We start from the raw sequence: 15,282 nt of genomic DNA, 5'->3' as shown, positions 1-15,282 counted from the left end.
ATATGGGAAATTTAAAATTAGATAATTTTTTTATCCATTTTTCCAAGGAAAAATAAAAAGATTAGAATTGTGCCCAAGACTTGCTAGTAACAGAACACAGGAAGGGAGACCCACTTCCTACCATTCAAATCCACGTATTAATCAGTGGGTATTAGTGTGTATTGTCTAACTTTTTCATGTCAGATGTTAGATTTTTCAAAATATATTCATAAGGTACAATGTTTCTGAATAGTAGTGCTACTGGCATTTGGAACGAGCTAGTCCTTTGGTACGTGTGTCCCACACTTCAGAGTGTTGAGTGTCCCTGTTTCTGCACCCTGAGTTATCAGGGATGCCCTCTCCCAGTCATTGGGATAATCAAAATCTTCCCACCAACTTACAGTTGCCTCCCTTTGCCCATCATTAATATAGAGTATCTTACTTATTTACACTAGAACACGCAGTCATTAGTGCAAATGCCATTAGTTCCATCTCTCAGAAGAAATGAAGATGAATGAGTTTAAAAATCTTGCTCAGACTTCTATATACTTAGGAAAGGACAGAACCAAAACTGGAACCCAGGTTTCTGACTTCCTACAACCCAGTACGTAGAAACCATGACAGGGAAGCTGCTCAGGGATCGGGGAGGTCAAAGCATCTCCTAGGAAAGCTACACCAGACACTGAGCCCTCCATGGATGGGCAGGGCCTGGGAAACCACATTCTGGCTTCTCCTCACAGGGAATCACAGCAATAATAAAAGTTACTATTTACTGAGCACTAATTAAGCGCTAGACACTTTGCTAGATGCTTTCATCTTAATCCTCACAATCATTTTGGAGGATTTATATTATTATGATGATTGCTTTAGAGCTAAGGAAACTGAGGCCTAGAGAGGTTAAGTAACTTTTTCAAGGTTATATAGCAAGACTTGAGCCCAGGCGTATCTAATATCAAAGTAGGGTGTGTGTGCCCATGTGTGTGTTCGTGTGTGTGTGCACACACGCGTGTGTGGTAGGGGGTGGATATTAACACTGCTGGGTGGAGACTTTTGGTATAATGCCAATACTTTAATGGGAAACACCGTTAGATTAAAAATAGTATGAATTCCGCTTAATCCATATCGTACATGATCTAAATGGCTGAATGCACAGAGAAGATAGAAAAAGACATGAAAACACAATTCTGTTGCATAAGAAAGCAAAGTGTGTAGTCACCTCCCTGATGAAAAGCTGTGAACGCTGGCAAGGATCCTGATTCAAGTATCTCTCTGGTGACTAAAATACCATTACTAGTAAACGTTGCCCTTACTCTTTGTTCTTTAATGTGGAACTATCTCTAGGGGGGAGAAAAAGCACACTGTTGAAAAATAAATCACCAGTGAATGATTTAATCACATAACTGTTCATCAAAGATTACGGTAGGCCAAACATCCTCAGAACAGCATGGGATTCTGGGTGCAGAGGAATGGAAGAGATGGGGGACGAGGAATCAGGAAGGTCCCACGTGAAGGGAAGGAGATATTTTCACATACAAAACTCCTTAATATCTGAGTCCAGGACGAGCCTTAATTTGTACTAGAAAAGTCACTGCAGCCCAGTGGGTGCATGGATGTGTTTGTATGTGTACCATATAATTGTATATAGTATTATAAAAATGAAATAACGATTGAGTTGAAATTTACCAAAGTTTATTGGTTAAGAGCATGGCAGTATAACTGATTGTGACATGTACTCTAAAAACAGGGAGAGGGATCAAATTTCCTTAAGTCACAGAAATTTAATAACTACACCGCCCCCCCCCCGCTGTGACTCTAAAAGTCTGCTTTAGACAGTGACAACAATCTCTACTACTTAACACATGCTATTGGGAATCGAATTATTAATGATTCTAATTGAAAACATGTTCACACAAAACTTACACACGGATGTTCACGGCAGCATTAGTCATAATAGTCAGACAAGGAAACAACTCAAATGTCCATCAAATGATGGAGAAACAAATGTAGTATATGCATACAAGGGAGTATTATTCAGGCATAAAATGGAATGAAGTATATGATATATCATATAACATGGATAACCTTGAAATCATTATGCTACGTGAAAGAAGCTAGACACTAAAAGCCGTGTATTATGTGATTCCACTTATATGAAATGTTCAGACTAGGCAAACCCACAGAGACAGAAAGTAGATTAGTAGTTGCCAGGGGATAGGGGGAGGGGAGGAATTGAGAGGGACTGCTTAACGGTTATAGGGTTTCTTTTGGGGTGATGAAAATGCTTTGGAAGTAGTGGTGATGGTTATGCAACATTTTGAATATACTAAGAACTACTGAATTTTACACTTATCATGGTGAGTTTTATGTGAATTTTATCTCTATTAAAAAACTACCAAGAAGTGGTCCTGACTTTCCCATGGAGGGAACAAGGAACGGGAAACCCATTGAAGCCAACTATCATTTCCTCCATATTTTATTCTTCAACACGTAGGAAAAACAGTTCTGAGGTTAACTAGCATTCATTAAGCTCTTCCCTATGCCAAGCACTGTAACGTGCCTCATATATTTCTCATTTAATTCTCACAACAACCCAAATGGGCTACTGGTAACCTTACTGTACAGATGAGAAAACTGCCTAACTGATATGACTAAGGTCATACGTCTAGTAAATGGAAGAGGGAAGATTTGATCTCTTTAGGCCTATTTAGTCCAAAGCCTAATACTCGCATTCACTATTCTATCCCTTGGAAAACAGTGTGAGAAGGAGCTTTAGACTGAGCAACAATGAAGTAAAATATATTCTTCTTTGGAGTCTAATCCGTTATGGCGGGGGGGGGGGTGCGGATAGCACGATCATTCTAGTCAAATAATAAACTGAGAGATGAAAATTTCAAGATCGCAATGAATGAGAACTCTTCTTCATTTTCATGTTTTCCTATTCGAGGTTATGGAAAAACAAATGAAATACATATTCTACCTTGGAGCTGGCAATACTTATACAATTGTGCTTTTGGCATTATATTTGACTCTACTTAGGAAAAAATACATAACTGAAGGATAAAATTCAGATGAAGAAAGAGAATTAGATTCAGATTCTGAAATGTTATCCTTATGGAAACTTGAAATAGTGAAAAAATGAGGAATGTCACAGGAACACTTAAAGCTAATCTCTGGTTACAAAATACCCCAAAGAACTCTAGGAAGCATTTTAGATATTCTTGGATTAGAAAAACCCTGATCTAGAACTACTTGCTCTCTGGGAATCCATGGATATGGGCATGGGAACTCAATCCTTATCCTTTTTCAATTTTCTGTTCAAGTAAACTGGAGTTTGTTAATATTACCTCTACCAAAGAAGTTACCAATGGTGGATCTTAACATATTTTTAATTAAAGTCTTAATCAAAACTTTCAGTTTTTTCCAACAGGATTCTTCTGAATTAACTGGGAAAAAAACAAGAAAAAAAACATCGCTCTGGTGGTCCTGCTTATATTTTCAGTCAAGAGCATCCAAAGGTGAGATTTCTGATTAGGACATATACTCTGGGGCCCTTTCTATTAAAACGTATCCCCTTATACATTTCATACACTCAATACCTTATTGTAAATTTGGAGAGAAAAATGCCCTGGTGTGGCTGACACATATATAGGCTGGGGAGATGGGGACAATGACAAATTTAAAGTCCCTCAGCTTTGATAACATTGTTTAATACCTGTTCAAAGAGCTCCATGTAAACGTTACGAAGAAACTGTTGCAAGAATCACCAGGGCAAGCTGTGCTGGGGGTGGCGGATTTTTAAAGTCAAAGTAGAACTCAGCACAGATGTCTGCAATGTGTCTAGTATGTGAAAACTTTTATGATTTTTGGAACATAAATTAATGGGATACAGATCTTTTCCTTTTCTATGAGGCCAATTAGTAGCTTGTAGTAAATTCTTCCCCCTCTCAGATCCACTCCTGCTACCTTATCTCTCTGAAGATAGAGCTTATTCCTTACCTCCTGATACATGTCAACTTTACTGATTCATTTTAACACTTTCTAAAAGGAGTGCAAAGCAGAATATGGAAGATTTTTTTCAAGGGAAATAGATATTGAGTAGATGCATGAAAATTTTAGGGTAGAGATAATATAATTTTTTTAAGTAAGACTCATTACTTAGCATAGTCAGGGAAAATCAAAGAAATTAAGCCTGATCCAAGCAACCCTTTTAAAGTCTGGTGCTACAAGGTGAGCTGACAGTGGAAACTCTAACATTTACTGAATAAGCTCAGGGACACGTCCCCTTTTTCAGAATGTTCATAGACTGGTCTAAAATAAAATGGAGTTTTGGATATTATACTACAAAAATATATCAACATAGCTTTAGAAACATACTCTCGTTTATATTTGAAAAGAGATTTTATGATACTAGGAATTTTTCTTGCTATGGAATGACAAATGAGATGGATGAAAACACCACCTCCAGTTTTCAAGCCAGCTTAATGTTCTACTGGCATTCCTAAAATATACATATTGAGAAATCCTTAGTCATTTGATTAACCTGTTTTAGATTGTTCATAAAAATTAAAGAATGTACTTTACATTACACCTTTCTACCATTAAAAATTGCTTCTAGACGTTTAAGGATTTTCAAATGACTGGTGTTTGGTTCATTTTTATGACACTACCTGAGAAAGATGGCAAAGTGCTACGACATTACAAAGAAAGAAGCAATCCCAAAGAGGTGAAACAGAGGATCCAGAGGCCTCATCAGTGAGGGTCTCCCAGGCTTGACCTCTAAACCAGGGATTTCCAAACTCAGGCCTCCTGGAGCTCCATGGAACCCAGCAGGGATAGTGGGGCAATGTCAAGGTACCTTGTCTCTTTCCATAGTCTAAATATCTACTTAAAACCCATAACCACGTTAGACACACGCCACTTCCCACCTCCTACATCTGTATTGCCTCCTCTTAGCACTAATATCACTTTTTATCCTTCCTATTCCTCTTTAAAAATGGAGAGAGGAATAATGAAACATTGAATCTACAATACACCGATGACTGTGTCAGGAGAAATGAATTCTCATTTAAAATAAAAAAGAAGGGTCTATTGATCATAGCAGCAAAGTGTCTGAAATATTTCTCCATAAGAAGACATAAATTTACTAATGGAATCTGTGGTTAGTAGTTGTTGAAGAACCTAACAACCAAGTGTATATAAAATAACCAGAGATATGGATAAAGATATATGTATACTAATTATTTATTTGTATTATCAAAACCTCTATATCTAAAAGTATATCAGTAGAGGATTTGTTAGTTAAACTATGGTATATCCATACCAGGGAACCCTATACAACTAATTTTAAAAGGTGATGTAGATATTTATTTATAACAGGAACAGATGTGCATGATTTATTTATTGTGGAAGGAAAACTGTGTAGAATATGATCCTATTCTAGCAAAAAAGAGAAATTAATATTTATAGTTATATACAGGTATAGAAAAAAGTCTGGAAGGATATACACTAAACTATTAGCAGTGAATTCTATCTTTGTGAGGTTACATTATGACTCTTTTTCAATATTTCTTTATATTTGACCACACCTTCTAAGTTTTTCTGCAATAGGCATATATTACTTTTATAATCAGGAGAAATAATAAGGCTATTCTGATTTCGGAGGAAAAGGCGATTGAATTTTATTCGTACACACACATGTACACACACACACACACACACACACACACAAAGATGGCAACCACTGGTTTATGCCTTATAACCTGTGAAAATAGAAGCCACGGCTATACTTTCAATTGCCCCCAATGAAGCAATATAAGAATTTTAAGGCTGTCCTTAGTAGCTAAATTTAACCCATGAAATATTTGAATCCAAAGTCAGATCAGTGATAGCTTTATGACCAAGGGAATGTTTGCCCATTTCATCCTAACCTAATTTGGTGGATTAAGCTAAGAAACATCTCCTTATCCTCAATAAACAATTGGGGATGTCCGTGGATTTACCTAAAACTTATATAAAGCTATCAATCCTGTTCACTTGGAGGTAAATTCCTCACACCAAGGTATGTTAGGCCTTTAGATCTGCTCCAGGTTTGGTCACTGAAGAGAAAGAATACAAGTTCAGCATCAAGGTTATTTTACTTTAGTTTAAATGAGTGAAGAAAAAGTACATACTTGGAGCCATGTCTGGTACAATCCAAGAGCTAGATACTATTAACCACTGTACTGCTACTACTACTATTTTTACATCTGAGATAAAGAAGCACTGCAAAGGATATCCATGAGATAAGAGTAAAAATGAATTGAGTTCCTTGGTGTCTCCCTGTTCCCTTATTACAGGCATGCCTGATATTATTATGTGGTCAAGGATGGCTACATGGAGTGAGATATGACTGCATCAGAGGAACCCAGAATGGAGGACTTACTTTTCTGGGAGTGCCTGGTGGACACATCATGCTAACACTCAAGGGTCTATACTACTACCATGTACAGAATTTTCAGCCTGCCATATTTTATTTCTCACTGCATTAAGGGCCAATGGTGGGCTTGGTCATAGCCTAGCAAATGTATATATTTGCTTTGGTATATATAGAATATCTCTGGGAGATAGTCATAAGAAATAAGATATCCAACGGAGGTTGTATCCTGCTAGGGAAATTAGGTGACTGGGGAATAGGGTGGAAGCTGACATTTTTTCCTATTTACCCTTTGTTACTTTTATATTTTGTACCCTGTGCATATATTACTAATCAAAAAGAAAATTAAAACTTTTGATGGCTTCCTATAGGGAATCCATTGAAACTGCTTGATATGGAGTACATTTTTAGATGTGGTTGGCAAATAGAATAATATATTACCAGAGTACAAAGGCAGAGGGACACAAACACTTAGGAAGTTATCCTAAGTACTGGGATACAGAAAAAATTTAAACGTAATCCCTAACCTGAAAAAGTTGACAGTCCAAAAGGAAGGCAGACACTGTACCAGTTATATACCGTGTGATGAGGTCCATAACAGGGTAGAACAGATGAGGAAATCACCTGACTTGGCATGTGCTCTCTGGATATTGATCTGGGAGATGGGTAGAAGGAAGAACTAGAACAATGTCCCCATAGAGTATTTATAAAGCATTTCAAAATCTTACAGTATCTACCTCTGAACCATTTCTCCTACATCGTAATATCTGCAATCTTGTAAATTTCACTGTGCATGTCCTCTTCCAAACACTTCTTATAATATTAAAAGAAATTGCTGTTAACATCAGTCTCTATAGTATGCTATTTGTCTCTCTACTCAAAGATGCACTAAAGATAATAACATAGAAAATATAACTGTATTTTTAAATAAGAATTTAAAAGAAAGAATAAATATATTTTATAGGTTTAAAACTTGAGATGAAAGAAAGAAAGTATTTTGGTCTTGTTTTCTTATCCATTCAGCCACTCTATATCATTTGATTGAAGAGTTTAATCTATTTACGTTTAAAGTAATTATTGAAAAGGTTAGTTTCTTTACCAAATGGTTGTGGGAAAACTGGATATTCACATGCAAAAAGAAGAAACTGGACCCTTTTCTTACATCACACACAAAAATCAACTCCAAATGGATTAAAGACTTAAACATGAGACCTGAAACTATAAAACTCCTAGAAGAAAAAACAGGGGGAAAGTTTCCTGACACTGGTCTTGGCAATGATTTCACGGGTCTGTCACCAAAAGTACAAGCAATACAGCAAGAAAAAATAAGTGGGATTACAGCAAACTAAAAAACTTCTGCACAGCATGGGCAACAATCAACAGAGTATAGAGTTAACCTATGGAATGGGAGAAAGTATTTGCAAACCATATATCTTACGAGGGTTTTAATTTCCAAAATTTATTTTATTGTATAATATTTTATAAAATATATTTAAATCTCTAAAACATATAAGGAACTCCTATAACTCAACAACAAAAAAACTAATAAACTGCTTAAAGATGGACAAAGAACTTGATTAGACATTTCTCCAAAGAAGACATACAAATGGCCAATGGGTATATGAAAAGATGCTCAATGTCACTAATCATCAGAAGTGCAAATCAAAACCACAATATCACCTCACACCTGTCAGGACGTCTATTATCAAAAAGCACAACACAAGTGTTGGCGAGGATGTGGAGAAACTGGAACCCTTGCACACTGTTGGTGAGAATGCAAAATGGTGCAACTGCTGTGGAAAACTGTACGGCGCTTCCTCAAAAAAATTAAGAATAAACTGCCATGTGATCCAGCAATTCCACTCCTGGGTATTTATCTAAAAGAACTGAAATCAAGATCTTGAAGAGATACTAGCACTCCCATGTTCATTGCAGTTCTATTCACAATAGCCAAGATGTAGAAACAACTTAAATGTACACAGACATATGAATGGATAAAGAAAATGTTACATGTATATCTATATACATACACACACACAAAATGGAATATTTACTATTCAGCCTTAAAAATGAAGAAAATTCGGGCTTCCCTGGTGGCGCAGTGGTTGAGAGTCTGCCTGCCGATGCAGGGGACGCGGGTTCGTGCCCCGGTCTGGGAAGATCCCACCTGCCGCAGAGCAGCTGGGCCCGTGAGCCATGGCCGCTGAGCCTGCGTGTCCGGAGCCTGTGCTCCGCAGTGGGGGGAGAGGCCACAACAGTGAGAGGCCCGCGTACCGCAAAAAAAAAAAAAAAAAGAAGAAAATTCTGCAATAACCAACAACACGGGTAAACTTTAAGGACACAATGCTAAGTAAAATAAGTCAGTCACAGAAAGACGGCATGATGCCACTTAGCTGAGATAACTAAGCCAAATTCGTAGACTCAAAGAGTGGAATGGTGGTTGCCAGGGGCTGCGGGAGGGGGGAGTGAGGAGTTACTAATCAACCAGCAGCAAGTTTCAGTTAGGCAAGATGAATACGTTTTAAAGATCTGCCGTTCAACAGTGTACCTACAGACAACAGTAACGTTTTATACATTATTGTTCAAAAGTTGTTATAAGAATAGATCTCATGTTAAGTGTTCTTACCATAATAATAAGAAAAAAAGTTGTTAAATCTTACCAAGTACACAGGTGCTAGGACAAGAAATCCCATCTATTACTTTTCATAGCTCTCAAAGGAGCTACAAAATACAGAGTGATTATAATTAAACAACTAGGTCATCCTTGATATTTGAAAACATTATCTCTGGCCCCTAACTGCCAAGTGAAATATAAAAGAATATTTACATAAATTTTTTTCTCTAAAAAATTGCTCTAATTTTCTTGTGACAAAGTTACCCTACACTACATTGGTCGCTTTAAAGAATGTGGTGTCAGGAAGATCAGCACACACATTTTTAATGCACAATTAATACAGAAACTGTTCTTTTTCAGAGGATTTAACTGAGCCACAGATGAAATAAGTCTGATCCAGTATATCCATGGCAAGTCTAGAACTAGAAGGAGCTGATAAGGAGGAAGGTCAAGTTTAAGCTTTCCGGGAGGTCTGACCTCCGTTTCAGCCAGACTTCTTTCCCCTTTCGGTCTAAACTTACTACATATTTGTAATTATATTTAAAAAGTATAATGTGCTATTACATGCCAACACTCCCTGGCCTCTGCTTGAGAACAGGTATTAAGTGGACCTTCTCTCATCACATTTCCCGATACTCTTAGACTCAAACACTAATGATAAAAACGCGTTCTTATTTATGTGTTCCTCCTCTAGTCAAAGATATGACTCAGCAAGCCCTGTAAGCAAATCATTAAAATGTTATGAAAACCATTACCATGCAGCTTAAGCACCTTCGGCAAGCTTTTTTTTTTTTAAAAAAAGAAGAGGCTTGAACCACACATAGATTTTTTTTTTTGGTCTTGCAGCTTGAAAGTTACTTTTTCGTCCTCCCAAGGAACCTGACCTGCTTTAAATCTTCCTCTGCCAGGTGATGTAGTGTCTTGCATCACCTTATTAATCCAGATGCAAGGCATTTGTTTCAATCTGTGTTTAGGCAGCCTGCTTATTATTTAATGTCTTTTTTCAATTTAGTTATTTCAAGGTAATGAGGATACAAATGGACTAAGAAGTCCCATCCCACGCGAGATACAACTTGTTTCTCTATTGCTAAAAGGCACATACAAGAAATTTAATTTCATATATACACACATACAGTATGGTGCTCTTCCAAGGCTCCTCAGACAAAATTCTATGAAGTTCTCACCACCTTTTCTCCTTATAGAAACTGTTGAGACTATCACAGACTGCATTTTGCCTTGAGACTCATAAAGTTTTCCTGCCAATTCCACAAAAGAGTGAGGTGGAAAACTGTTCCCTCCAATTCACTCATGTCTCTAATAATGTGACATCTCTGTCTGGCCAAAATAAAACATATATCCTCTTCAGGTGAAGGAAAAGTGGAAATTCCAGAATTTACCATTTTGTTATGATGATTTCCAGTGTGAGATAATTAACGCCAAAACAAACTCTCCAGAGCTTTCTTTATTTCTACAAATCCATATGTGGAATCAAGAACACTCCCGACTTTCCGTTCTGGCAACTGTCTTGTATTTCTAGACTTAAACTCCTGGGTTTTTGAAGAAATAAGTTTTCTCCCTGTTCCTCTCCTTTCTCAATAGGCAACCAATTTACCTTGACATTTATTTCAGGCTGGGGTGCAGGCTGGTGGGGAGGCAGGGGGGAAGAGATAGCTTTGTATTTTCTTAATGGGATTTCTTCCTACTTTCTGATGTTTTTCACTGGGACCAAATTCCTCAAAGTATACAATTTCTTCCCTTCCCTTCTCTTCCTTCCCCCCTCCCTCCCTCCCTCCCCTCCCCCCTCCCATCCTCTTCTCTCCCCTCCCTTCCCTCCCCTCCCTTCCCTTGTCTTTCCCAGTAGCAGACCTCTCTTCAGGCACCTGAAAGAATAAAGCCATATTGTTCCAAGGTGGGCAGCCTGGCTCCCACTGCGCAGGTCTGGTCCACAGCAGCAGCATGAACAGTGTTCTGTGGTTCTTACACACCTGGGGACCAGGTGGGGATGTATCAAAATAAACTAGGAGTGTGTGATGGACCATTTACCACACTAGTTAAAACTCTTTTCAAATCTGCTCCTCTCTTCCAACTCCTTGGAGGTCTTTTCCATTTGGGTTGTGCTGGGGCCCGGGTTGCCATAGGTTGCTATAGCACGTGCAGTGGGCTTTTTTTGTCTTCAGAGGTCTAGGCTCAAAGGAAGTTAGAAAGCTTCCCTCAGATTAAATTTGGGCCCAGTGTCCTTGTGAAAGCTAAATGCACTGAGGAGGCTGTGGGCAGCCACTCTCCCCTTTAAGTCAGCCCCGTGAGTGGCTCAAGGTCTGCAGTTCTCTGCAGGATCTGTGCCCCAGGGCAGGCTGACCCAGGAATAACTGAATTTTACCACAAATATATTCCAACCTGAAGGAAACAGGTAAATGTGTTGCTGGGTTTGATTTTTCTGAAGCTGGTAGAAGAAACTAGAAAAGTGTACCCAATCATCACTCTCCACTTTCCTCTAAGACAGAGGCCTCCTTTGGGGACCTCTTATGCACCAGGGAGTTGCATTTACACCTTACTAAATCCAGGCAAAAATACTGGAGGGTCACCCTTCTCACTTAACAAAATAGGTAACCAAGGCTCAGCCAGGGTTAAGGACACAAGTTCAGCCTTCTAGAAAGACAGAGAGGTGGGATCTGAATGCAGAGCTTCTGACAACTGAACTTACGATGTTCTTTGTCAGTTATAGCTACCTGTATCCTCTGGGCACTCGTTTAAATAAATCCATAAACTGTGATGAACAGGATGTGGCTGTCCAAGTTTAAAGTTCTTTTGTGACGTGCTCTCATTGTTTTTCAAGTTGCCTATGGAGATAAGAGCCATTAATCATGTGTGTCTCATTTACTTAGGACGACTGTCAAACACAGTCAGCATGCCGGTTAAGAGGGCTGATTCCAGAGACATACTTCCTGCATTTAAACCCTGCCTCTGCCACTGGTAAATGTAGGACTTTAGCAAATTATTTAAACTCTCTGTGCTTAGCTATCCTCAACAGTGGAAAACAGGTACAATAGTAGTACTTACCAAACAAGGACATTACAAGGATTAAATGAGATAATAGATGTAAGGATTTAGTAGAATGACTGGCAAACAATACTTGCTTAATAAGATGGTTATTCTTTTACAGAGCTGTGATAATAATCACAGCTATAATATTGTGAATTTTATATAGCTATAAAATAATTATTTTATAGTAATTACATTAAAATAGCCTTATAGCTTTACAGCTGTAAAATAATTATTTTATAATAATTACATTAAAAATAGGCTTATAGCTTTATACAGAGTGGCTTGGATGGAGAGAAGACAAGGACCTGGGTTCTCGCCTTGGCTCTGCAGCTTTTGGGTCACATGATACCAGGAGAGGCATCCTCTTTTATCTCAGTTTTTCAAGCGTAAAATGAAATAATCTCTTGATACGATTTCCAGATCTTTCTAAGGATATGCAACTTAATGTGTCCATGACATAGAGAATTTGTCTGCTATGTAGCAAGCATTATACTTTACATGCATCTGCTCACTTAAATGTTACAAAAACATTCCCATTTTACAGATGATGTCAGTGAGGTTGCCTTAGAGGTATGAAGCAATGTGCCCGCCATCCTAAGTTCCCAAGTGGCAGTGCTGGGAGTGTGTTCAGGTCTGACTGACTCCGTGTGCAGGTCCTAATCACTGTGCTCTGCTCCCAATCTGTTCAGCTAGGGACCCATTAATAAAATAACAATGGTCTCTGTTTTAACCATCCGAGTAAGTCAAAGTCCATTATAAACAGAAAATCAGTTCCCTATTAGCCACAATGGCCATTTTCACTCCTAAAAAGATTAATAAGTGTGAGAAGCTCAATTTAAATCTACAACTGGCCAGAGATTAAACTAACACAGGTCTGTTTTGGAAGGAAGCTTTTAAAAGCCAGAACTCAACTTTTCATGTTAACGGGACTCAAGCTTTCAATGCTTTCCTTTCTCCTTCCCTTTAACTAAATTCAACTTTGTATTTTTCATCTTGTTTTTGGAGTCATTCCAAGTCACCTCTGTTAAGAAACACAAGGCCTTGGCACTGAACTTCTGGGAATGTGCCCACATCTGCCTCTGGATGTCTGCTTGCCTACCTTTGAGGCTGCATTCAACACCTAAGTTAAAACAAAGCAGGGCTTGAAACAAAAAGCTACTCAGAGAATGGTGGATCCAGCTCACCAATCAGTGGCCTCAGTGATAGATATCATGAGCAAAAGAGGCCTGAAAACCCCCAGATAGTTCAACATTTCAAGGCAGGGCCAACCGACTTTCATTTAGTGGAGGAAAAAGAGCACTGCTACATTACAGAGGAAGAAAGGAAAAAATGACAGTGACAGCCATGCTGATTCATTGTTTTTTAAAATAATTCTGAAACATCCTAACAATGTTGTCACATAGATCCTTCCCAGAGTTAAAGAGGCTTTGTTCCTATGCATATATGTACTTTTATTTATAATAAGGTTTTCATTTTGACATGATAACTCCAATTTCAAATGTGAAATTCTACTTCGCTTTAGTTCTTTAGAATCAAATATGTCATTCATCATCTTGGTGGTCCCAGTAAAACTGCCCTGGAATTTTCATCCCAGTTTTCAATAGTTACGCATCCATCCATATGGTAACAATATTACCGCAACCAAATTCCTGCTACCAGAGACATCAAATAGTTCAACTTCAGCCCCACACCCAGGAATATTTTCATGTCTCTAAGAAGGAAATTTCAATCTCTAAATCATCAGAATAGAATAAGTATGATATAAACTAAAGTAATATGTTCTATTGAATGTACCCTATTGTCTCTTTAGAAGAGAGGGGTAACCACTTATATATATGACAGAAAAGGCAGAAAAGACTGGAGTGTGTTTCTGTTTCACACAAGATGACCCTCTACAAAGCTGGGAAGAATTGAGTCAAAAAACCACTGCAGCTGAAAAGCAGGCTGCTGCAGAAAGGGCTCGGCCTGTTTGCCTCTGAACAATGGCATTCTTATTCTAGGATCCTGAAGGGAGAGGGAGAGGTCTGAGATGAGGAGTTACTTCTACCTACCGGAAAATGAATGGAGGCAGAAGAATGTGCCTGGGCCCACAGGCCCTGACAGATCATCTCCAGTCTCGAGCTCTGTCACTGTCGGCTTGAGTCCCTCAGTACATCAGCAGTAGCAAGGTGTGACGGTGGAGAAAGACTCAGGTAGGAACCAGGTAGCCTCAGTTCTTTCCCTGTCCTCTTTTTAATTAGCTAGATGACATCAAGAAAATCTAAAGTTTTCCAGGCTTCGGTTTCCTCTTTCAAAAAGGAGGGAATCCCTCTCGCCAACATCTAAGGTCACTTTCATTTCTAAACTTTCTGCTGGGTGCATTTAATCCAGCGGGACTTTTTCTACACACCTAGCTGAATCTGAGCGAATAACAGTAGCTATCATTTCCTAAATGCTATCTGTTCCAGGCGCTGTGCTAGAGCTTTCCCCGTGTGATCTCTAACCTCCCAAAGCCTTCTCAGGTCAATACAATTCCCATTTTACAGATGAGAAAACTCTAAATGGCTTAAAGACACTCAGCTAGTAAGTGGCAGGCCTGGGATGGAACCCAGAGGATCCTACTCCAAAAGCTCAAGTTCTTTTGCTGCCACACAATGGTCACCGTCCAACCTTGCTCTGAGGGAGCCATTGCTTGAGTACTGGTAATGTTGACACTCCAGGTCCTCAACAGGCTATCCGTATACAATGTCCAGGAACACGAAGAACCACAAATGGGGACAAGCTCATCTATAAAGTGAAGTAACAATAGGACTGCTTCTTAAATGCAGGACTTAAGATTTGTAAAGTGCTTAGATCCGTATGTGGCACACGGTAACATAACAACTACAGATGTGTTTGTTATATTAGTTCAAATAAATAAGAACCTCCAAGAAGTAGGAGACGAATGGATGTTCAGTCTTAAAGGGCCAGAGGGGAGCAACAGATTGGAAGGGATTAGAATCTGGGAATGGGGCAGGAGAAGACAGTTACAATAGGAGGAAAGTGGGAGGGCCAGGCCAACTGCCATCTAGTAGCCTGAAGTCCCTGGCTTGTTTGTGTTGTTTTTTTTGTTGTTGTTTTTTATTGTGGGTTTTTTGGGTTTTTTTTGTATTCTGGGTATTTTTGCTGGACATATTGTACTTGGATGGGTGTCCTTACTCTTTTCCTCATCACTGACTTGGGGTCTCACCTGCCACTTGGGTTTAAGGATGGTCAG

The 15,282-nt window shown here is 38.7% G+C and overlaps 1 protein-coding gene across 1 annotated transcript in view; it reads right to left on the bottom strand.

Annotated features, from left to right (window-relative positions):
• The window catches only part of ADAMTSL1 (ADAMTS like 1), a 1,021,102-nt gene that overhangs the window by 587,118 nt on the left and 418,702 nt on the right, over nucleotides 1–15,282 (bottom strand). The window lies entirely within an intron of this gene.

Source organism: Globicephala melas, chromosome 6, assembly GCF_963455315.2.
Source record: "Globicephala melas chromosome 6, mGloMel1.2, whole genome shotgun sequence".
Taxonomy (NCBI): Eukaryota; Metazoa; Chordata; class Mammalia; order Artiodactyla; family Delphinidae; genus Globicephala; species Globicephala melas.
The sequence above is the reverse complement of the archived record's forward strand: the minus strand, read 5'-3'. Positions and strand labels throughout refer to the sequence as shown.